The sequence below is a fragment of the Urocitellus parryii genome, chromosome 1, assembly GCF_045843805.1.
Source record: "Urocitellus parryii isolate mUroPar1 chromosome 1, mUroPar1.hap1, whole genome shotgun sequence".
NCBI classification, from domain to species: domain Eukaryota; kingdom Metazoa; phylum Chordata; class Mammalia; order Rodentia; family Sciuridae; genus Urocitellus; species Urocitellus parryii.
Genome location: NC_135531.1, coordinates 148,754,131 through 148,778,665, shown reverse-complemented (window position 1 = coordinate 148,778,665; position 24,535 = coordinate 148,754,131). Strand labels below are relative to the sequence as shown.

The 24,535-nt window shown below is 33.8% G+C and overlaps 1 pseudogene; it reads right to left on the bottom strand.

Moving 5' to 3' along the window:
• Positions 1–1,031: 1,031 nt before the first annotated feature.
• LOC113187511 (peptidyl-prolyl cis-trans isomerase A pseudogene) lies at positions 1,032–1,553 on the bottom strand (annotated as a pseudogene).
• Positions 1,554–24,535: the final 22,982 nt, after the last annotated feature.

Here is a 24,535-nt window from a genome sequence, read left to right as displayed (position 1 = left end):
AAAATTAATTAAAGGAAACTATTAAAGGTGAATTTCATTAAAGATGTGGTGAAGCAAATTTCAAGATACAAATAATATCCCAAAGCATAAACCAAAACCATACAAGTATATGCAATGCACAGTGAGGACTCTTGGAAATAGGAGATAAAAATTTTAAGAAAAGTCCTACTTAGATCTAAATTCACTTAAAAGATACAAAGGAATTAGAATTGGCAAAAAGAATGAGAGTATAGCCAAGGTCTTATCTTGGGGAGGAAGAAGATGAGGTATGGGAAATATAGCATCTCAGGACTTTATCTTATTGATATATTAAGGGAATGTTTAAGCTTTTCACTCAGTTAAATATTAGCCATTAAAACTTCTCAGTTGAAAACACGATTTTGTGCATGAATAGAAAGAAAACTGTTTGTGTCTTATTAAGAGAAAGGGGAATGAGAATGTAAATATTATTGAAAATGAAAAATAGAATACAATCTGTATGTTAAGAAGGGCGACAAAAACTTCATTATAACAGCCAAAGTAAGAAATGAAATAAGGGCAAGTAAGGTGAGAAATAATAACCACATTGTGAGTCTGAGGGATAAGAATGACTATTGTAGTCATTATATTAAAAACCAGGTACCCAATTTTTTCCATTAAGAGATATAGACTTGAAAAACCGAGAACAGATATAACTCCTCATAAGGAGAACACATTAAAAAGTGGAGAAATATATAAAAATTAAAGGAATACTCTAAGAAATCAGTCACATATAAACAAACAAAATAGCAAAGGTGGCCATATGATATAGACAGGGTGGATTTTCAAGCTAATACAACAGAGGGTAATGGACATTATAATATTTTTTGTCATTTAGTTTTTATTCATAATCATAAACTTAGCTCTGCAATCCAGCTACAGTTGGGAGGGAAATAAGGAAAATGTGAGAACATAAAGATTATGGGATATCATGAGCTCATGGGGTGGAGGGGTGCTCTCCTGAGGTACAAAAGGAATGGTTTGGTGGTTAAGATAAATACAAATCAAACATATTAGCATTGTTCACAGTCTATAAAGATAATCTTCTTGCTGGTCTTGCCATTCCTGAACTCAAAGTGCTCCATGGCTTCCACAATGTTCATGCCCTCTTTCACCTTCCCAAAGACCACATACTTGCCATCCTACCTCTCAGTCTTGGCAGTGCAGATGAAAAACTAGGAACTGTTTGTGTTTGGCCCAGCATTTGCCATAGACAAGATGCCAGGGCATGTACGCTTCAGGATGAATTTCTCATCACCAAACTTCTCATCATAGGTGGACTTTCTACCAGTGCCATTGTTGCATGTGAAGTCACCACCCTGACACATAAATCCTGGAATAATTCTGTTAAAGCAGGAACCCATATAACCAAATCCTTTCTTTCCAGTATTCAGAGCATGAAAATTTTCTGTTGTCTTTGGATCTTTGCAAACAGCTTAAAGGAGATGCGGCCCAAGGCCTCACGAGGGTCATGGGTCATCAGTCATTGGTCATTGGTCATCAGCGATGTCAAAGAAGAAGGTGGGGTTGACCATGGCTGATAGAGAACAACCACAGGCAAAAGTGGCATCTTGAAATCCTCTATGCTCTTCTTAATCCAGTATAAGAATACATAAAAACAGGCATAGAATTAAGTAACACTAACTATCTGAAACCTTCTTACAGCTACAAAATATTTTCCTCTATTCACGAAGCCTTTTAAATAGTTGATCCTAAATTTGGTAGATGTACAAACTTGTACCATTGATAAAATTGTATAGAGTTTACTACACACTCACAAACATACTCACACATGAATGAGCAGCAGAAAATTTGGAGAATTCTGAATAAAAGTATTAGTTATAGCCCTGTGGATTCTCATCCTGAAGTACCATGCCATGGGTTTTACACAACTTTAGCAATGGAGGAAATTTAGTGCTATGTATTATTTCTTAGAACTACACATGAAACTACCTTTAACTCAAAATAAAAATTTAATGAAAAGTGGTGGATTTAAGATTTCAGCTCTAGCATTCAAAGACCTTGAGTCATTATAACAAGAGCCAGCTGGACAAACTGAAAGCCGGTGTTTTTCTTGAAGACTACAAGACAAACCTCTCTCCAGCTCTGTAGAGAAAGTCTTACCCATAGACCTCCTACAGCCGAGCTCTGCTTTCAAGGAGAAAAGCTGCTGGATTCATAAACTGGAAAGAATATTTAGAAGCAATTTTGGCAAACTGGTGGAGGTTGCATGTAGACGTGCATAAGAATAAGGAATTCCTGAGACTTCAGCCTGAGGGAAGGCGCCCACCCTCTTAGGGCTTTACCTCAATGAACACTGCAGCATTTTCCCACTGAAGACAGGGGAAGCGCTAATCATGGTTCTACCAAGGGAGAGAGGAGCAACATGTGAAATAAACCCAGCGACCTCTCCTTAGGAAAGATCTATGTTTCAGAGGAGCAGACTTCAAAGGGCAAATCTCCCCCTCCAGCCCCATGGACTCTTCCTGAATTACCCAAGAGAGGGAAAATACTAGAGTCAACGGGGGTCCAGGGCTTCAAAGAAATCATCTTAATAGCGCAGCAGGGAGGGAAGGGACAAAAGCCTGAGGCAAAGAAAATCTATGCCACTGAAGAAGTGTCTGTGAAGGTCCCACTCCAATGAAGCACTCCTCCTGCCCACAGCAAGAGGGAATCCAAAGACTAGGACACTTCCCCTCCTCAACCTCTTCCTATCATAATAACAGATTCCCAGGACAATGAATTCTAGCCAGAAGGGTTCAGATTCTAAGAAGCCCTTGGAGAAACCCACAGAAGGGAAGCCAAGACAACAGAGGGAATTAACATTGTCACACCTATTGGGTGTTAGGTCATTATGCTTAGCATTATAATAATGCTTAGCATTAAGCTCTGCCTAACTCCTAGGCTGATTAGTATAAAACCACACGCTGAAGGCCAATTTACCTCAGTTTCTATTACCAGATAGAACATTCCTGACTCTCAACAGAGTGTTATGAAACATGCCAAAAAAAAAAAAAAAGAAGAAAATAAAGTACATAATGACAATTAAATCACCAGAGTCAGACTCAGATAGGACACAGGCAGTGGAATCATCAAGCAGGAAAATTTTTAAATTGATTCTTTTTATTACACATGATAGTGAAATCCATTTTGATATAATTGTACAAACATGGACCATACCTTATTCCAATTAGGACCCCAGTCTTGTGGATGTACAGGATGGTAAAATCCACTGGGGCATACTTATAATGTACATAGGAAAGTTACATCAGATTCATTCCACTGTCTTTCTTTTTTCTATTCCCCCTTCCCTTCCCTTCATTGCCCTTTGTCTAATCCACTGAACTTTTATTCTTCCCCTCTTGCACCACCTTATTGGGTATTAGCATCCACATATCCGTGAAAACAGTGAAGCATTGTTTTTTTGGGGGGATTGGCTTATTTCACTTATCATGACAGTCTCCAGATCCATCCATTTACCAGCAAATGTCATCAAGTCATTCTTCTTAATGGCTGAGTTGTATTCCATTGTGTATATATACCACATTTTCTTTATTCATTCATCACCTATGTTGGCTCCATAGTTTAGCTGTTGTGAACTGAGCTGCTATAAGCATTGATGTGGCTGCATCACTGTAGTATCCTGACTTTAAATCCTGGGGATACAAACCAAGGACTGGAATAACTGGGTCAAATGGTGATTCCATTCCTAGTTTTTGAGGAATTTTCATACTGTTTTCCAGAGTATTCGAACTAATTTGCAGTCCCACCAAAAATGTATGAGTGTACCCATTTCCCAACATTCTCACCAACATTTATTATTACTTATATTCTTGATAGTTGCCATTCTGACTGGAGTTAGATGAAATATCAGTGTAGATTTAATTTGCATTTCTCTAATTGCTATAGATATTGAACATTTTTCAATATTTGTTGATCTTTATATTTCTTTTAAAAAGTGTTGGTTCTCATGGCCGCTGGACAGTTTACAATACACTTTTCCAGCTACTCTAAGTTGACCTTCAAATAACAACATACTACTTCATGCTCTGTGCAACTTCCCTAGAAGAAAGAATCCCCACTCATTCTTTCCCAACCCTCCAGGTGATGCTGTCCTTTATTTTAATTATTAATATTCTATAATTATGCAAATATTTTGCTATAATTACTTTAAATACACAGTTGTATTTTAGAGGAGTTGAAAGAAAACAAAAGATTTTACCTTCATTTGCTCCTTCTCAGATATATGCATTTTTTCCCTTTCTGATCTATACTAATTTTCTTTTCCTTGAAAACAAATAAAAAAGATGTAATAGTTATAGTAATTACAAATGAGACAGACTTCAGAACAAATATATCAAACATAACAAGGGGCATTAAAGAATCACAAAGGGTTGAGTATTCAACATAATCTAACATTTACCCAACAACAGAGCATCAAACTACATGAAGCAAACAGTGCAAACGAAGAAATTCCTTATTTCATCTGGAAATTTTAATACTCATCTGTCTGTAATTTACAGATCATATGGGCAAAAAATCAGAAAGGGTATGTATAGATAACTGAATACTACTATCCATCAATTTGTTCAAATTGGCATTTTTACGATACCCTATCCATAGCAGAATAGACTATATTCTCAAGTTAAATGAAACATTCAAAGAAAACCTACACTATGGGTCAATAGACATATTTTTTTAGAATTGAAAAAAAATTTAAATTATGTTCTGAGACACATGACATTAAACCAGAAACCACAAAACAAAGCTGGATAAATCTAAAATTTGGAAATGAATATTAAACTGTATACTTTCAAATATCACACAGATCAAAGAAATGAAAAAAAATATTCTGGACTAAATGAAAATACAAATTCAAAATTCATTGGGTGCTAAAAATGGATACTCAGGGAAATTTATATCATTGAATGCTTATATTAGAAAAGGAAAAAGGGTATTTAAAATCAATAACCTAAAAGTCTATTTTGGGGAGCCAGATAATGGAAAGAGGTGTAAATCTAAAGCAGAGGAATAAAAGAAATAATAACAGAGCAGAAATCAATGAAATAGAAAACAGGGGAGCAACAGAGAAAATCAATGAAATAAAAGTAGTTTCTTAGAAAAGATAAATAAAATTAATAAACATGCAACCAGTCCAACCAAGATAAAAGGAGACAGCACATCAATTACTAATATTAGGAACAAAGAAGAAATCACAATGACACCCTGAATATTAAATGATTAAACAAGTAATAACCTGAAAAAATGATTAAACAAGTAATAATCTGAAAAAAATTGTATTCCCACAAATTTAAGAACTGATATTAAATAGACAAAGTGTCAAAACTTATAGAGAATACATAACTTGAATAAATGTGCAACTACTAAATAAGTTGACTCCATCATAATAACCTTCTGAAGCAAGAAGCTGTGTTACCCTTCTAAAAAGAAAGCAGACCCAAATGGTTTCTCTGGTGAATTCTATCAAACAGTTAAGGAAGAGATAATAACAACTTCCCACCAGCTCTTTGAGAAAATAAATGCAGAAAGGACTAAATTTAACACATTTGATGAGGACATAGATAAAAATATTACAATACTAAAGCCAGTTAAAGACCTTCCATAAAGAAAACCACAGACTAACATCTGAGTTGATCATTTATGCAAACACCCATGAACAAATAAACTACAAAAATGTGTAACAAGAATATGAAGCATGACCAAATGGGGTTTCTTTGGGGGATGCAAGTCAAGTTTATCATTCAGCAATCAATGTGATCCAACAGATAAGTGGGCTAACAACTCAAAATTATGGTTTTTATTTTAGTAATAAACCAAACTGAGTGTCTCATGTGTAAGAGAGAGTTTACAATAATGCTAAAAGGGTGTGTCAAAAAAAAAAAAGCAAGATTAGAAAAGCCCCAGGAAGAACCCAGAAAATGATATAGAAACATGACTGGGGTTTCTTACCACTATTTATCTCCACATTCCTACTTTATTATTTTCTAACTAACACTTTCAGTTTCTCAGGCTCCAGTGAAGAACTTTCCTTATAGCTTAGTGAGGAGGGAAAAAGCTACTAAGCTCCCAAGGACATTTTAATATCTGCCTGCATTTAGACCTTCCTGTCTTTGCATATATCCAAAACTGTCTCTTTGCTGCACCTTTACTTGTATTGTATAGATCAGAGTAGACTGGCCACTAGTCTTTGTCAATTCATTTCTTTAAAGCTCAATGTGAATTTCATCTATAAAAGAAAGTCTTCTTATACTACTCTACCCTAGAGAGACTATTCTAGTTTGTGTACTTTCAAAATATCTATTGCCCAGTTTTAATATATTTTGCCTTTAACTATTTGGAAATAAAGTTCTTTTGTAGTTTCTATCATGTCAACAAAAATTCTAGACACTTAAGTCTCAGAATTATGTCTGCATAATTCTTTGTATGCCTCCTGCTGCATCAGACACATAGGAAGTACCAACTTTGCATGCCTAATTAAGTGAAAAAATTTCACGAAATACATAAAAATACTATTTGTAAAACATGTTTACATGTTTTTATGATGTCTCTGTGGAATTGATGAAATACTTACATTTGACCAGCACTAATATAACTCTAGGATAGATTTACTTTATTTCAGCTGGCCCATAATATAAAAACACGTTATCCGTCATGGAGAAAGGGTATTGCCATTGATAAATGATCCTCTTCCAGTATTCCTAGAGATCATTATTCAATATTTCTGTATCTCATCTGGGTTATTGTGTTGGTGGGTGCTCAGGAATCTTTACTTGGTCTTTCTGGTCCTTCAGTCCTCATGCTAGCATAATACTCAGGTGCTTGAAACCAAGCTCCTCTCTTGAGTTGTCCAGGGCCAATCCTCTGGAGAGATATCAGCCATTCTAGACTTTCTCTCACCTAATCTACTCAAGTTGAACCCTATTCATCCATAAGGTCATAGTTCTGGAAGCTTCTCCTTCAGTCAGTGAGTGGAAAGACTGATATTTCTACTCTTTGGTTGCCAATGATCATCTTGTGTTAACCACGAATCCTTCAGAGCAGGGATGGTGTCTCCTACCACCTTTTAATCAGTCCTTTGCCCAGGGCATGACATTTAGTAAATTGTCACTTAACATGTTTAAATAAATTAAAGAAAGTAAATGTATTGAAGGACAGACTTTAAAAATCCAAATTTCTTATATGGTCAGATGAGAGGTTTCTGCAGCTTATGGGGAGATAGATAGATAGATAGATAGATAGATAGATAGATAAATGTATTGGGTTTGAATTGAGTTAATAGACCCAGAACACAGAAGGCTCAGACTATTTAAAACCATTTTAATTAGAAATTCCTGAAAACATTTGAAATCAGAATTTTCTTTTTAATAAAGAAGCCTTCGGTAACCTCGGTGACCATGCCATCTGTCACACATTTTAGTAACATCACTTAGCGTGAATTGCATTTTCTAAGTTTGGCCCATTGCTCATCTGTTCCGTGTGCTAAATGGCATGGCATTTTTAGCATGTTTAAATTGCAAGCAATTTAGCATTTATGAAAGTTCCTTGGTGATTTGAGTCACATTCAGACAGTAATTATGATTTGTTTGAAAATGGACCATAATTCGTGATTATTGTATCGTATACATGAAATGCATTTATTGACTTTCTAAATTTTGAGTACAGTAATTACTCTGAAATGAAGCAAAGCCAATTTTACTTGTTTTTATCAACTTCAAAATGTGCAAGATAATGAGATTTGTACACTGGAATTTTTTTTTCTTCTTCTGATGGTTTCGAGTTTTAGCATCAAAAATCCATAGTCTATCCCTTTGATCTGATCAGAGGTTAGGTTTTATTGTATACATTTTTTTTCACAGAGGGATACTTTAGACCTTGAGAACAAATAAGGATGGAATGAGTTTATCTTCCTCAAAATGTGTTTAATGATTGCTCGGGAATAATGTATGTATATACCATCCCCTCCCCAGCATGCCTGCTTCCCCACCAGACACGTGCAAATTGTATGACAGTCTCAGAACCAATGATGAGATGAATGTAGGTCATTTGCATGCTTCATACCTTTCTAAAAATATAAAGTGAAGTCTTCTACTTATTCACTTGTTCTTTCATTCATCTGTATTTAGCCGTCACTTATTATAGAAGAGACACCAGTAAGATGCCCAAAGATTTTCATTGAGATGAAAGACATGCCCTCCGCCCTCACCTTCATGGAGTGGGGGGGGGGGGCGATGAAGTAAATTGAAAAGGAAAACTACCAATGTGAGTTGTGATGGGAGAAATAAAAAGCAGTAAGGGAATGTATAGGAAAGCACATAAGAGCCAATCTCGAAAATAAAGAAAATCTTCTTGACCAAAATGACATCTCAGTGGAGAGCTAAATATCAATAGGAGGCAGCTCATCAGTTAAGGTGTGCAAGCAGAGACTTATATTTAGAGACCTAAGTATGAGATTGATTCTGGAATCCTGGAGGAGAACAATCTGGACTATTGCATCTACACAGTACCCAAAGGGTCAGGTCAGAACTATTCCTGAGGATCATTGTCTTCCAATTTATCGAAATTTCCTGTATTTGTTGTTAAATGAGTTGGTAGAAGGTCTCATCCCAAAAGGCATAGCCTTGTACTTTTGCACTCCTTTGAGAAAAACAGAATTCTGCCAGCTTTTTCCTGTTTAATCATGTGTTGAATCTTGAGAGTTCCTTTTAGGATGCTGTGTCTTTAAATGAGTCCCTTTGCAAGTCCAGATGTTAAAATTACACATCCTCACCTGAATATACTTCAGAAGGCTTGGTGCTGTGCACGAGTCCTCATTAGGAAAGTGACAGAGCCTTGATCGCTATTTAGTTTAGAGAAAATGATACCTCATGTCTGGGCAGGCTAGCTTGTGGTTTTAAAAATAAATGTGAGATCTCAGAGTCAGGTGGACTTAGCTAGCTCAGACTGTGGAATTCTGAACAGGAAAGATGATTCAGGGACTAGAACAATTTAGTGAAACTATTTTTATTCATTCTTTAATTTTGTATTTTTAAAGGACGTTCAGATTATTTGCAAATTGACCTCAGGAAACATTTAAGCCTGTGAGACTTTTCAAGATGAAATCTTTCTTTACCCTGAATTAGAAGCCTATATAATTGAAACGCAATTAGAAATCTGTATGATCACAGCAATAATTCCCTTTTGAAGGGCTTCAGTTTTGTCATCTATAAACTGAAGGAGTGTATTTAGATAACAAATGACTAACACCTGAGAGATAACCATAATTTCCACATTCTGGATGCATAGCAGACATCACTAATCAATCACAGTCCTCTTTCCTACTGAAGTCGACTTAAGCTTCAAAATCATTCTTAGCACCGTGCTTTAGGCAACTATGAATCAACTGGAGCTGGAAAAGGAGATAAAATACCTTTCCCATTCATCAGCCACATATCCAGGCCTCTTATACCACTAAAAATCCTCAAATAGGATAATTTTGTAGAGTGTTGTATTTACTTTAGTTCTTAATATTATTTTAATGGAAAATAAAGATGTACATTAAAAAAAACAACAAAAATCCTCATAAAAGCAAAACAGAGTAACAGTGAACCCAGATCTCACATCCAGAGATAGCTATTATTAATATTTTTTAAAGTTTTTTTAGTTCTATATCCGGTCTTAAAAAGTATATAAACATGCTTTGATTGAATCATTTTTCATTTTCAAATTTTGTGCCACACAGATGAGCAAGATTTGTCAATTTTCAACTACTCCACAACACATTCTCAAGGAATTTTAGTGATTTTGATTTTTTAAATATGAGATCCCATTCTTGTCCTTCCTTTAAGAAAGCAGAGCTTTGTAATGTTTTGAACAACTAATAATAAAATAAATAAATAAATATAAAAGAAAGCAGATACAGGTCTAACCACAGGGTCTTTGTAATTTTAGACACCAATATGGTTCCCCGTGGGAACTCTCTCATTTTAATAGGCTAGCTGAGCACTTCATGGGTCCTGTGACTGAAAGGAACTTACAGCACATTTTTATCTTCATGGTCAAATGATACTGATGATCTCTTTGAAATCTAGAGCAAGCTTTTCTACTTGTTCTTTGTTAATATCTTATTTTTTAATCTTCTTCATAGCAGTGAATGTAACCTGTCTAAAACTCAAAGCGTGCAATAGTTCTGTGGGCTACCATCGTTCTTATGATAGTACACAAATTCTATGACATTGCACATGACATTATTTGTGATCTGGACATTTCTGAAGTCTTCATCTCTTGGTGGCTGTAGCCTTAACTTGCACTGACTATAGTATTTTCAGTTATTGAAGGAAGCTTATTTTCAAGAGACATTAGGCGTTTGTACATGTTATTCATTTCTTTTCTAGCAAACTCCCCAAGTATGTCTTTTAGGTATTGTGCATTTGCTTTCTCTGGAAAATCTTTATTCTCACAGATTAAATTGACTGACTCTTGCCTGGTCTCCCTTATGACCATGGTAGTGACAATTGTAAGCATAACAGAGTACAGCAGACCTTGAGGGTTCTTGGCCATCATCTCAGCAACAAAATCCTCTTCCTGTGCATGTATCCCCCCCACCCCTGACCCCTAGGGCTTTCTCAGGGGAATACATGGACACAGCAACATATAATAAACAACCTTTTCATACGCTTCTTTCCACTTGCATAGCTTCTTTGATGAGATGTGTATTTCCTCTTTGGTTCACTTTTTAAGTTGAGTTGTTTTCTTATGGATGAGTTTTAGAGTTTTCCATATATTTTCCATAGCAGTCCTCTATTAGATGTGTCTTTCGCAAATATCCTTCTGCAGTCTGTAACTTTTCCTTTTTTTTCTGTTGAAAGTATGTTTCACAGAGCAAACCACTGTAGTTTTTTTTTTTTTAAGAGAGAGTGAGAGAGGAGAGAGAGAGAGAATTTTTTAATATTTATTTTTTAGTTCTCGGCGGACACAACATCTTTTGTTGGTATGTGGTGCTGAGGATCGAACCCGGGCCGCACGCATGCCAGGCGAGCGCGCTACCGCTGAGCCACATCCCCAGCCCCAAACCACTGTAGTTTTAATGAAATGTAGCTTATCAATTCTTTGTTTCATGGATCCTGCTCTAAGAAGTCATATCCCAACACAAGACCACATGGATTTTCTTCTATGTTAGTTTTTAGGGGTTGAATAATTCCAAAAGCTTTTAAGATCATTTTGGATTGTATAATCACAAATTTATGTTGATTATTGTTGTACTCAAATGTTTATACTTAGTATTTTCTCTTCCTTTGATTGTATTGGTCAGTACTTCCATGACAATATTGTGCAAATATATTAACAAAATTCCTTAATTTCTTCTTGATATTAATAGAATTGTCCTCAGTATTTGAGAGAGGTGATTCTAAGTTAGATATTTATCATTTCAGTTCATTTTTCTGATTTTAAGTTAATTTCTGACTAAATTGAACTTTAAATAGTCAGGAATTTCTATGAAATGTCTACCATGTAGCATTTACTGAGCTTTATTCTAATATCTAAAAAATGGCCAATTTTCATAACTGGCTCATGGGTCCTTGAAAATAGAGTGATTTTCTGTCCTCAAATTTATCTGTACTAAACATCTTAATTGACTTAATACCTCTTTTCCTATTCATTTTTTGTCAGTCTGAAATATTACAAACTGGAAGAAACATTAGTCTACTCTCTTGTTTCCATAAATGATCCTTGTTTTTCCTATTGATTTTGTTCTCAGTGAATTTTATTTGTATAACTTTTTGTTCTACAAAGTTTCATGACATAGAGATCTTCATTCCTGCCATTCCTTTTCAAATTAAATATTTTGTGTTTTCAATTGCACATTGCTCAACATTAATATCATTATCCTTGTTTTATCTGCACCTCATTTTTATATTCACTTAACTTTTTTTTTCATTTAGGGAGTCTCCCTTTTGATAATCAATTTACAACATAAGTATTTTTTAACAGAAATAGGATTCATTTTAACTCATTTTTCAATCTCCCTTCCAGTACTCACTTTCACATGTCCTTTAAAGTCTTCTTTATGTTGAAAATATTTCTATGAACATTAAAATAAATGTTTTTTTTTCATAAATTAAAACATTGATATAGTCATAGGATTTGGAATTTTTTCATATTTTAGAAACTCATTAAAAGCACCTCTGTTTACACAATTCTGTACTTTGTCTTTTATTCTGCAGATACAAACATTTATTATGGAACAGATTTTCTTTTTCTTTGCCTTTTCATCTTTTCTAACTTCTACCTCAAGAACATCAAAAATGCACAAGTTCAATCTCCTTTGCCCCTCTTCTATATACAGAGTTTCCTCTCTGAAATCTACTGTCTATTTCTTTCCCAAATGGTTTTGCTGAATTTTCACATCATACTTTTTTTTTGTTTGGTTCTGATTTGCCCCTACATAACTAACATTGCTGTAGTAATACCTTTTCTCCTCTTGTTGTTTCTGATCTGGCTTGTAATTTGGTAATGATTTCATATACCAAATTACACTCACAGAATTAGAAGCCTCTTTTGCTAAAAGCACTGACTCTTCATTTTGGGTCTGTAGATGCCAAATGGGTAACTAAAAGAAGGACAACACGTGTGGCATGTGTGCTTTCCTTTTTATCTATGTCCTTGATTACCTTCATCCTGAGGTCATCTTGCTAACTATGCACATAGGCATGTTAGTCACTAAAGGAGAATAACACAATGTTATTAGACCTAAATTTACTTAATCTCTTTCCTCCCTTTTTAAGACTGGGGATACAAAAAGTAAAAGTAACTGAGATATTTTAGAGGTTTACCTGGCCATTCAACTGCCAGACCCTAGATTTGGCACCTAGAAGTCTCCAGTCATTGGTCTAAACCTGTAGTCGCCTTGACTACCAGGAAGAAGAGAGCCTCTCAGGCAATCACCTCATGACTAGGTCACCCCTGAACAGAGTAATTACTTCATGGCAGTAATCCAGGCTACTTCCAAGGAGGGACAGCCATTTTATGGGAAACAGATTGTCCCCGCAAGTGGTAAGAACTTCTCCAGAACCACCTCACAGAACTGGAAAATAATCAACCAGACACTGGCCTGATCAGATTTATCCTGTCAGTTCTGCAAAACCCCCAGCCATACAATCCCCCAACAATTGTGTTTGTTCTCCTTTTCTACAAAAACCTCAAAGTTTCTGTCAGTCTCTTGAACACCTCCATATCTGTTTTTCTTGTCTGAAGTTCCCTTCTTTCCCTTCATCCCTGATTATCTGTTTGTTGGGCATATTGGGCATATCTGTTTGTCAGTGCCCAAACCTGATATGGTGAGACCACTAGGTTTGGGGCATTCACCCAAGGAATCTAGCAACAAGTTCACTTTGCAATATGTTATTTTCCTTGGAATGCTCTGTTCTTTTATCCCTGTTTAATCATCTTTGATATTTCTATCTAATGAGATATTTTAAATTATTATTGATATGTGTTAACATGAATTCATATTAGCTTGAACTATCATGCTATCTTATGGACTTCTTATTCTAATTTGTACTTTTATATCTGTCTCCTCTTTTTTGTATGTTTTCGTCTTTCTTTCTTTGTTTTAGAGAAAGTCTGTGCATGATATGGGTGACATAGGTCCAAAGAAATCCTTTGTTTACAAGTGTTCTATTCATTCCCACGAGTAGTCTACAATTGGGATTTTGGTAAAGTCGTACCCAGTCAGTTCTCTATTTATGCATATCCTTCTTACTCATTCACTCACTGCTTGAAGGAGTCCATTGAAAAGTGTTATCATCACAATATTAATAACCCTCCTTTTTGTTTAACTATTCTTTTCATTTTGGGGAAAAAAAAAAAAAAAAAAAAAACTTCTTTTGGCCTCTCTGCCTCCTTGGAGGTATCTTATCATTTTCCTGTTCTTGAAAGTTTTCTCTTGATTTTCGACATAATAATGTTATAATTATTTTCCTATCACTCAATTAATAGATTAATAGAGTCTGAAAACTACTGCTCTTCTTCCAATTAATTATTGCCACAGTTCAGGTGGCATATCTTTTCATATTCTTTTGCTTAGTTTTCCTTGGTAAGATTGACTGTTGGTTCAAAACTTCACATAGAAACTTACAGCCTGTGAAACTCTATTTCTCCTTTGAGCTCTTGCCTGCTCCAAGAGCCCACTAACCAGGGCACTACTCTAACATTGCAAGTTTACAGTTTCCATTTGCAACATTTAACTTTCCACACCAAATTTGATACTTTTCTTGTTGTTTTTAGCTCAGTGAAAAGAATAGGACTTGAATTTCTTCCTTGTGCAATCTAGTAAGTTGGACATCATCCTAAAATCATCCCTATATTCTCCTTCATATTCACTCACCAAATGTTTAAAATGTAATCTTCATAATATTTATAGATTTCATATACTTAAATTCAGAGCACTGTTTTCTCTTGTATACAACAAATATTTAACTGATCTTCCTAATTCTATTTTTACTCCTTTTCTTCCATTCTCTCTCTACTGGTCATTAGTGTGAGCTTTCTTTAATACATGTCTTATGTAGTAACTTTGCATAAGCCCATCAGCATTATCCTACTACCTGTAGGAGTGGATAAGAAATCCAAAGGTGTGTGTAGTTACCCCGTAATAAATATTCCTCTGCTTACTATTTGAATTTAATATACTTCCATAGTGAAAAAAAAATATTTTGTTTCCTATTACACAATACAAAGTTTTCTTTCCTGTTCTGTGTGCAAAACAACTGAATGATATTCAGGCATGGTCTTATCTATACCACTATGATTAGTAAAGAATGTTCTTTATGGACCATGGCATTATGGCTTTTTTTTACCCAAACAGCAGTTTATAACTTCAAATAAATTTGTACCTCCTGACAAACAAAGTAGATTAGTTAAATTATTGACTTGGATCATGCCTGCACATAATTCCCCATATTAAAGATTTAACAGCTAAACTGAGGATACATAAAGCAGTATAGCAAGTGACATTACATGTCTTAAGTTCAGGAATAGAACTGTCATTTGTATTGTATGACAGAAAACACAACTGCATTGCTCTCTGCACTCCAACACTGGCCTTAAGTATCATTCAAACATACACACACACACAAGCACACACGCACACATGCACACATGTATGCACACACAAATCTGATGGGTAAATACAGTAAGGAAAATAACATTTTAGAGATTATGGATATGGGTACTTATGACAATGACACACTTTCTCCAGAGTTTATGATTCAAATTGCCCAAGAAACATTACTGCTAATAAAACCAGCCAACATGTTTACATAATACAAATTCTGCTTTTTGTTGAAATGCAGAACACAATTATTACTAGTTACTAGGTCTAGCATAGTGCTTTGCATATAGTAGACCCTTGACTTGTAATTGCAAATTGATGAATATTCCAGGTTGCTATGTCACGAAGCTATTTAAAATTATTTTCTGTTTTCTACTACTGTAATCTGTTGTTCATGGGGCCTATACATATAATTTTTTTAAAGCCTCACTCTTGGATAGCAATTTTTTAGGAAGAGAGATAATATTTTTCTGTCCTCTCCATTCCTTCCCACTCCATCCATGTACAATCATATTGGAGGAAATACATTGAAGGATTGGTTAGAAATAAGTGTGATACAAATCAAAATGTTCTGTATTCAGCAGGGCATGGTGGTGCATGCCTATAATCCCAGCCATTCAGGAGACTGAGGCAGGAGGATCATGAGTTCAAAGCAAGCTTCTGCAACTTCTATAGTCTCTAGGTAACTTAGCAAGAATCTTGTCTCAAAATAAAAATTAAAAGATTAAAAGGGCGGGGAATGTGTCTCAGTACTAAAATTCCCATGGGTTCAATCTCTCAAACAAAACAAAACAAAACAAAAATCCCTGTATCCAACATGAAATCTTAAGTTTAAATGATAAGAGACAAGATAGTAAATTTTCTGTTGGACTGAAACTTGTTTGATCAATTACATCCACTCTTGAGCCCATAAATCTAGACGAAGAGTGTAAAATAGAGGAGCATAAAAATGCAAAACAAAACAAAAACATGAGAGAGATTAAAGGCATGTTATACAAAGACAGTGAAAAGAAATGGGGAATTGTTTACTTTAAGAAAAGAAAGCCTAAAAATTGAGTGAAGATTTTAAATTCAGGTCATTTATTTTTTTGCTTCAAACTGTTCAATGGCTTCTCATTTTATTCAAAGAAAATAATGACTTCTTTTTAAAAGAGTAGTCTTTAATAAGGGGGAAGAGGTGGGGTTTACCCCTGCAAGGGTATCTTGTAAATCAGAAGACCCTATGTTTGCTGTGGAGAGGGTGTATGGGATCTGTTAGGCATACCCCAGGATGCTGCCAAACACCTATAGAGCATAGAACAGCTCTCCACCATGGAGAGGCTTCAAGCCCAAGAAATCAGCAGTGCTAAGGTTAAGAAGCCCTGTTCTACAATAGCCTTAAGACCCCCACTAACAAGTTCCAGTCACTTTTCTTTTCCCATCTCCTCTAATTTTCTTTGTAGTTTCTTTCTTGTTGTATATAGCCTTGTTGTATATCGTGTTGGGGTGTACTTGCTCTATGTATAATTTGTTGAGAAATTATTATCATGAAAGATGTTGTATTTTGTCATACGATTTTCCTGCATATATTATGATAATCATAGAGTTTTGGTTGTTCCTTGTAGTCTTGTGGGATATCACAATTACTTATTAGCTTATGTTGAACCATCCTTGCATCCTACGGATAGGTCCCATTTGATTATGGTGGATGTTCCTTTTAACGTGCCGTTGAATTTGGTCTGATAAAGATTGTACCAGGGCTGACGTTATGGCTCAGTGGTAGCGCGCTCGCCTAGCAAGCGCGAGGCCCTGGGTTCGATCCTCAGCACCACATAAAAACAAATAAAGGCATTGTGACCATCTACAACTAAAAAATAAATCTAATTTTTTTTAAAAGACTCTACCAGAATAATGTAAGAACTAATAAATGAATTAAGTAAAATTGCAATTGCAATATATAAAATCAACATGCAAAATTTAGAACTGTCCCTATAAAATAACAATAGAATATGTGAAAAAAAGAAATCAAGAAAAATTCTCATTGATAATAGCTACAAAAATATGAAATACCTAGGAATACATTTAATGTAGGTGGTAAAATATCTTTTCACTAAAGCTGCAAGTCATGGATGAAAACAATTGAACACACAAAGAGATAAAAAATAGTTTCTGTGATATGGATTATAAGAATTAATGCTTTCAAAAAGTCAGTGCATCTAAAACAATTTACAGATTCAAAAGAATGTCCATAAAAATATCAATGAATATTTTTATAAAAATAGAAAATAAATCCTAAATTTCATATGAAACCAAAAAAGACCCCAAATAGACAAATCAATCTTGAACATAGAAAGGAACAAATAGAGTAGGAAGCATCAGACCAGCTCTAGACAAAGCTTCAGTCATCCAAACAGCATAATACTGGCATAAAATCTGACACGTAGACCAAAGGAATAAAATCGAGAACTCAGAATTGAGCACACACATTTATGTCAATTTATTTTTAACAGAGATGCCAAGAACTCACAATGGAAAAGTAAAAATCTCTTCAATAAAAGGGAAAAAATGGATATTCACATACGAAAGAATAAAATTAGCCCCTTATTGCACTTCATATATAAAAATTAACTCCAAGTTCATTAAATATTTAATGAAAACCCTGATACTATGAAAGTACTAGAAGAAAACAAATGGTAAAAGTTCTATATCATTAATCTGGGCAATGATTTTTTGGATTTGACATCAAAAGCCATTACAAAAAAAGCAAAAATAGACCATATGATTGCATCAAATTAACAAGCTTCTGCACAACAAAAGAATAAATTCACACTGTGAAAGACCACCTACAGATTGGAGAGAATATTTGTGAATCATCCATTGGATAGTAAATATCCAAAATATTTGAGAAATTCAAACAACTTAATATCAAGAAATCACCTAATTAATGAGCAGATAGAAAGTGAGAAACAGAGAGTGGTATGCTTCCTTTTCTTATAAGGCCATGAATCCTTTCCCAATGGGATCCTGCTCTCTGATCTCATTTAACCTACATTAAGTCCTAATAAAAACAAATACAGTCATATTCGGGCTTAGGAGTTCAACATGGAAAGGATACATAATTTAGTTTATTATATCCCTTCCAGTGCCAGTCCCCAAATTCTGCCTTTTAAGGGTATTCTATCCATAAGCACAAAATGTTTGGGAGTTAGGAGCTAATTGTTTCAGCTAAATGTTAATAAGTGACTAATATGTTAATATTTGCAATTTATTTCACCATCATTGCCAATAATTCCATTTGATTTCCTTCCTCAATTGTGTATTTCAGTAAATACTGTGATTTCTTCATCTAGTAATCTATCAAATTAAGGAATCAGCATAAACATACAGCCCTGAATTTTATTACTCCTCTATCATCCTTTTAGAGTTCAATTTCCAAAAGGTTTCTATGCATCTGGTAGAAAATTAATAAATATATTTTTAAAACCTTTATCTAAATATATTGGTGTACTCTAAGCCTAAGATTTAATACACAATCACAAAGAAAATACTTTATTGTCTTAATTTCTTATTACTATAGTTTTGGGATTTTCCAATGATCATATTTTAATATCACTGATATAGCTCTGTTTTCTTCACAGCAGGAAGGGAAATAGAATGGGCAAGGGGGTCAAGAGCAAGAGCCAGGGATAATTCCACTGGGTATCTGGGCTGGGATAAACTTAAAATGGTAGAAGTGAAACTCCTATTTTTATCATTTATTCCCATATATTAAGGGTGCATCATGTGACATGGCAATAGAGGGTATATGAATATGCAATTTTCTTACATGATCTTCTGTAGCATATACTGAATATACCTGGATATGTTACAAATTTTGGAGACATATTAATGTGTGTCAGATGAAAATAACAGACAAGAGATTTTCTAAAGATAACGAAATTCATTCAAGAATGAACTTTGTGATGGGATTAGATATGCCATAATAAATCAATTTCAGGAGCTAGCAATAGACCAAGAGTAAATATTAGTAAACTAATATTCAGGGAGACAATCATTATTTACAGTAAAATGAGAAGTGTTAAAAAATTGCTTTAAAGCAATTATCCATGACTAACCATGCCAATAATAAGGGTGGCATCAATTAAATGTTGGACAAGCAGACACTAGGCAGATGTTCTCACAGAATGGCCTTTTGCAACATTGTGGTGGCCTTTCTGCAAGGTTGTGGTTGCGGCAGAGTATTTTGTATACTTCTTGTTATCACCCCTCCTTCATAACCCCCTGGCTCGGCTTGTCTTGGTTTGCCTTGGCCTGGCTTGGCTTGGCCTGGCTTGGCTTGCTTGTGTGACTTCATTTTGATTCTAATGATTTTTCACATATCTTTGGGCATTTAAAAAAGTAAAACTTACTTTTGAAAGCACTTCACGTATGGGTTTGAAAACAAAATCCCATGAACTCTGTTTCTTCATTTCAAGCATTTAGTTTCAGAAAAGTCAAATATATAACATTTTGTATTATAGATGTATTATAGATGTAGAAAAATTTAAAAAGAAGTTGAGGTAGCTGCAAAGTGACAACGATATTATCTTGAAAAATTGACACTTCTTGAAAGAATGGGAACTCTCTGAAGTCCCTTTTAGGGAAAAATAAATGTCTTATCTACAAACATAATAATTCTCTATAATTTATACCAGCACACATTATGCATGCCCAATTTGCCTTTCCAAAACCATTTGTCTATCATTTGGTTGAAAAGAATTTTTAAAAAGCATTATGTCTTACTAGAATGATAGCAAAATGAGAAGTGATAGTTAGATGATAGAGTTTCAATCATGAGATACCGACACAAGTTAAAAATATTAGAAGTCAATGATTTCATATCTAATTATTTAAGAAAATGGCATTAACTGATGTTACCATATTTTATCTTCAGGAAACATAAGGTGGATGCAAATAGCAAACATAGTCAAATATTGTCATACAAGGTTTTTAAAGTTTCCTGAATTGTTGGTACCACATCACTGTAATCCGATGTTTGTTTCTTTTTCTTCTCCAGATAAAGTAATCTGTATTGAGAAAGATGGTTCTTGATAGTTGTTCCTTGTCATATTTATTCAAGTAAGAAAAACAATGTTGTCAGCAGGAACAACAAACTTTGTGATCTGAATTACAGCTTTATTGGATCATTCAAGAAGTTGATTAAATATTCATATTGCCTCACTAATTTGAAGATACTATGAGGTGAGAATAGATATTTTAATTTTTCTGCAATACAGTATTTCTATGCTAAGAACACTTACTCATGACACATCAGAATCTAAATAATAAAAATTATTTTAGTCCTGATGGATTACAAAACAAAAGTGTTAAAACCACCATTGTAATTACAATATACAGAGCATATTCTAATATAAATTCCTATATTGTATATTATTTATGCTCTATCATATATTCTAATACATAGTATAGTAACTATTAGGTAAACTGAAATGAAAGTGTAATTGTGTTTCTTCAAACTTACAACTTTCTACTTTGGTAATGATGATAATAAAAAGAAGAAAATGATAATCACAAGGGACTTTTGGAAGGGGAAATCAACATTTCAGATATAAATGAAAGGTACATATTTCTAAACTAACATCTTGGTGAATACAAAGCTTTGATTTTTGATTAGTTTATCAAGCTGGAAAGAAAAGTATGCTTATAAACTTAGAATTCCATTACTTGAATATTAACAAATAAGCTGCTTTAAAGAGATATACAGTGATATACATCTGAGTGGGTTTTTTTGCCTTTTTTAATTTATTCATAGCTTTTATTGATAGATAAAAATGTTTACTCAATTATTAAGGTCAATTCAGCTAAGAAAAAGTTTGTTTTCAGCTTTTCTACAATAAATTTCAGACAACCGCCAATAATTACTCAGTGAATTACATTACGTAGAAAAATAAAGAGTGGGTTAAGTCATTACTCCAAAATAGTAGATAGCAGTTGAAGTTATTGTATTAGCAAATATTATGTGATAACAATATTTCTATAAAGCTCTTCTAAATAAATCCAAATCCAACTTATGTAACTCCTTTGTCTCACTGGAAGAGAAAAAGAGTTTTGAATATGTCCATAAAATAAATAGACATGGAAGATTGGAACATCATATTTATAAATAAGCTTATAGATTGTGTATCAAATTTCCTTTTTTTCAATCATTCATTTAAAATATTTCTGCATTCTCTTAGTTTTCACTGCAAATTTAAGACTTTCTCAAATTTTATAGCACATAATGTCAAAAACATTTCAATAAGTTGAACACAATGTAAACCATTTTACATGTTTTTTCCCCTGCCTAATTTTTCATAGTGGCTCAAGAAACAAGTGAAGAAAAACTTTGATTCTATATCCTAGTACTATAAATGGAGTTTGATGTGAAATTATTGCTTCTTTTAAGGTTTACAGAAGACATAGAGAAACTCTAAATACATTACAAATTTAGCTTTGAAGAAATACTCCAAAAAAGTTTTAAAACTATAAAGAAATGGGGAAATAATATCTGTTCCCTTTTCCTTCTTCAAAGAGACTTTGAACAGCTTTCCAACATTTGAGAGCTAAGAAAGATATTATATAAGGAGAATTCTCTGAAGTCTTTGCCTTTCTAGCATCCTTCATGTTGTTGTCAGCAAAACAGAAAGAGAAAAGTAAAAATTTTCGTCCTACTCAAAAAAAAGAATTTTCAGATTAGATTTTTCAAGTTGACCTTAAAAAAATACTTCCATTAAAGCTAAGGAAGTATAAATTCAAATTAGTATGCTATACTTTAGTATGCTAAAAGGAATCTCCATTATAATATGGAGAAAACAGGATAAAAACAAACAGAAATGAGAAGGAATTTAAACATTTTACTACAAATGCAAAGAGAGTAACACAAGAAATAGAGACAAACGAGCCATAAAAACATATAGGGAAAAATGGCACATAATATATTTCCTTTGAATGGAGCAAACTTTCCAATATTTCTAATCAAAAGACAGAGATTGGATACACACACACACACACACACACACACACACACATATATATATATGTATATATATATATATATATATACATATATATATATGTATATATATATACATCAAGTTTATATATATAAACTTAAAACAAAAATGCACCATAAATAACAAAGGACATTATATATTAACAAAAGTTCAATAGCATAAAAAGATCTAATAGTTATAAACATTTTCATACCTAATATAGACAGACATAAATGTAGATGAAATAAAATCTAACATAATTGAGGAGAGAAATAAAAAGTTCTACAGTAATCTTTGGAGACTTCATACACTTTTCTGAATAATGGACAGATACCTTCTGACAGAGTGGTAAGAAAATAAAGGACTTAACTCAAGAAACTCACTCTAATAAATAGATGCTCACATAGCATTCCACCCAACAAGAAAGGCATACAAATTATATTCAGGTGCACACAGAATATTTCCAGGATAGTTTTTGTGTTAGGCCATAAATTAAGTTTCAATAAATTTTTAAAAGACAAATAGGTGAGGTATTTTCTCTGACCACAATGGAATAAAGTTAGAAATCAATAACAGAACTAAAACAGAAGATTTTATAATATTGTTATGAACAACATGCTATTGAACAACCAATAAGTTAAAGAAGAAACCTCAAGGAAAGTTAGAAAATACTTAGAGAATAAGGAAAATTAAACAAACATACCAAAAATCATGATATACTGCCATCAACAAAGAATTAAGAGAAAATTTTATAGGTATATGCTGTGTTTTCAGTATGAGGTGTCTCCCAAATGTTCATGTGTGAGACAATTCAGAAACGTTTAGAAGTGAAACTATTAGCTTATGAGATTTGTAACCTAATGACTGGAGTAATTCAATTGATAGATTAATAATTCAAAAGCCCTTCAGTACTGGGTAAAAACTGAAGGCAAGTTGAGTAGACTGGAGAAAATAGGCCACTGGGAACAAGCCTTTGGGATATATATATCTCTTGTCCTTGGCTCCTGGAGCTCTCTGTTTCCTGGCTACCATGAGTTGAGAAGTTTTCTTCCACCACCTGCTTCTGCCATGTTGTTCTCAGGCCCAGAGCAATGGAAGCAACTTACCTTGGAAAGATCTTCAGACATCATGACCCTTCAGGCTAGGGATGTGGCTCAAGCAGTAGCGCGCTCACCTGGCATGCTTGCGGCCTGGGTTCGATCCTCAGCACCACATACAAACAAATATGTTGTGTCCGCCTAAAACTAAAAAATAAATATTAAAATTCTTTCTCTCTCTCTTAAAAAAATATATATAAAAAAAGAAACCGTCACCCTAAAATAAACTTTTCAATCAAAAGACAGAGACTGGAAGAATAAAGAAAAGGGAGAAGCAAGAGGAAGGAGTATTTATTTAGATCCAAAGACACAAATAGATTGAAACTGAAAGTTTGTTTAAGAATATCTTTTGGATATTTTGGTCCTGGATTGAAATGCTAATTAAAACATTATAAATATTTACACTTGAGAGACAAAGATTTCAAATTATCAATCCAGGTACGCAACTTAATGAACTAGAAAAAGAACAAACTTAACTCTAAGCTACCAGAAAAAAGAAAAATAAATAAATACTAAAACAGGGATAAATGAAATAGAAAAACCAATAGAGAAAAATCAATGAATCCAAAATTATATATTGACAAATTGGATAATCTAGGTAAGATAGACAAGTTCCTGAAAACACAAAACCTAACATCACTAAATCACGAAGAAATAGAATATCTGAGGAGGTCTATAATAGGTAAGGAATTTTAATTATTAATTGAAAAGTTACCAACAAAGAAGATGCCTGGCCTTGATGACTTCACTGGTGAATTTTAACAAATATTATGGAGTAGAGAAAGAGGATTGAGAGAGAGGGAGAAGGCAAGGGCATAGGGTAAGTACTGAGGAATGAAATCTACCCAATTATGCTATGTCCATGTGTAGATACACCATATTGAATTCTCCATATATTCTCTGTACGTATCTGTGTGGATAGACATCCATAATGTACCAATTAAAATAATAATAATAAAAAAATGAACATTAATAGAATAGAATAAGCAGATTAGGGCAGGGAGAAGAGGAGAGGGAAAAGGGAAGTACTGGGGAATGAGATTGATCATATTATGTAATCTTCAACGACAAATATGGCATAATAAGTCCCACTATTACATATAATTATAGTGCACCAATGAAAATAAATAAAAAAAGAAAAAAGCTGCCTGTTTCAATCATAAATACATAAATAAATAAAAGAATATGCCATGCACATATTTTCAAATTCAGATATGAACAAGAGTAATACTTCCTAATTCATTTTATAAAGCCAATAGTTGCCTGAAATCAATGCCAAAACAAAAAGATTAAGAGAAAGA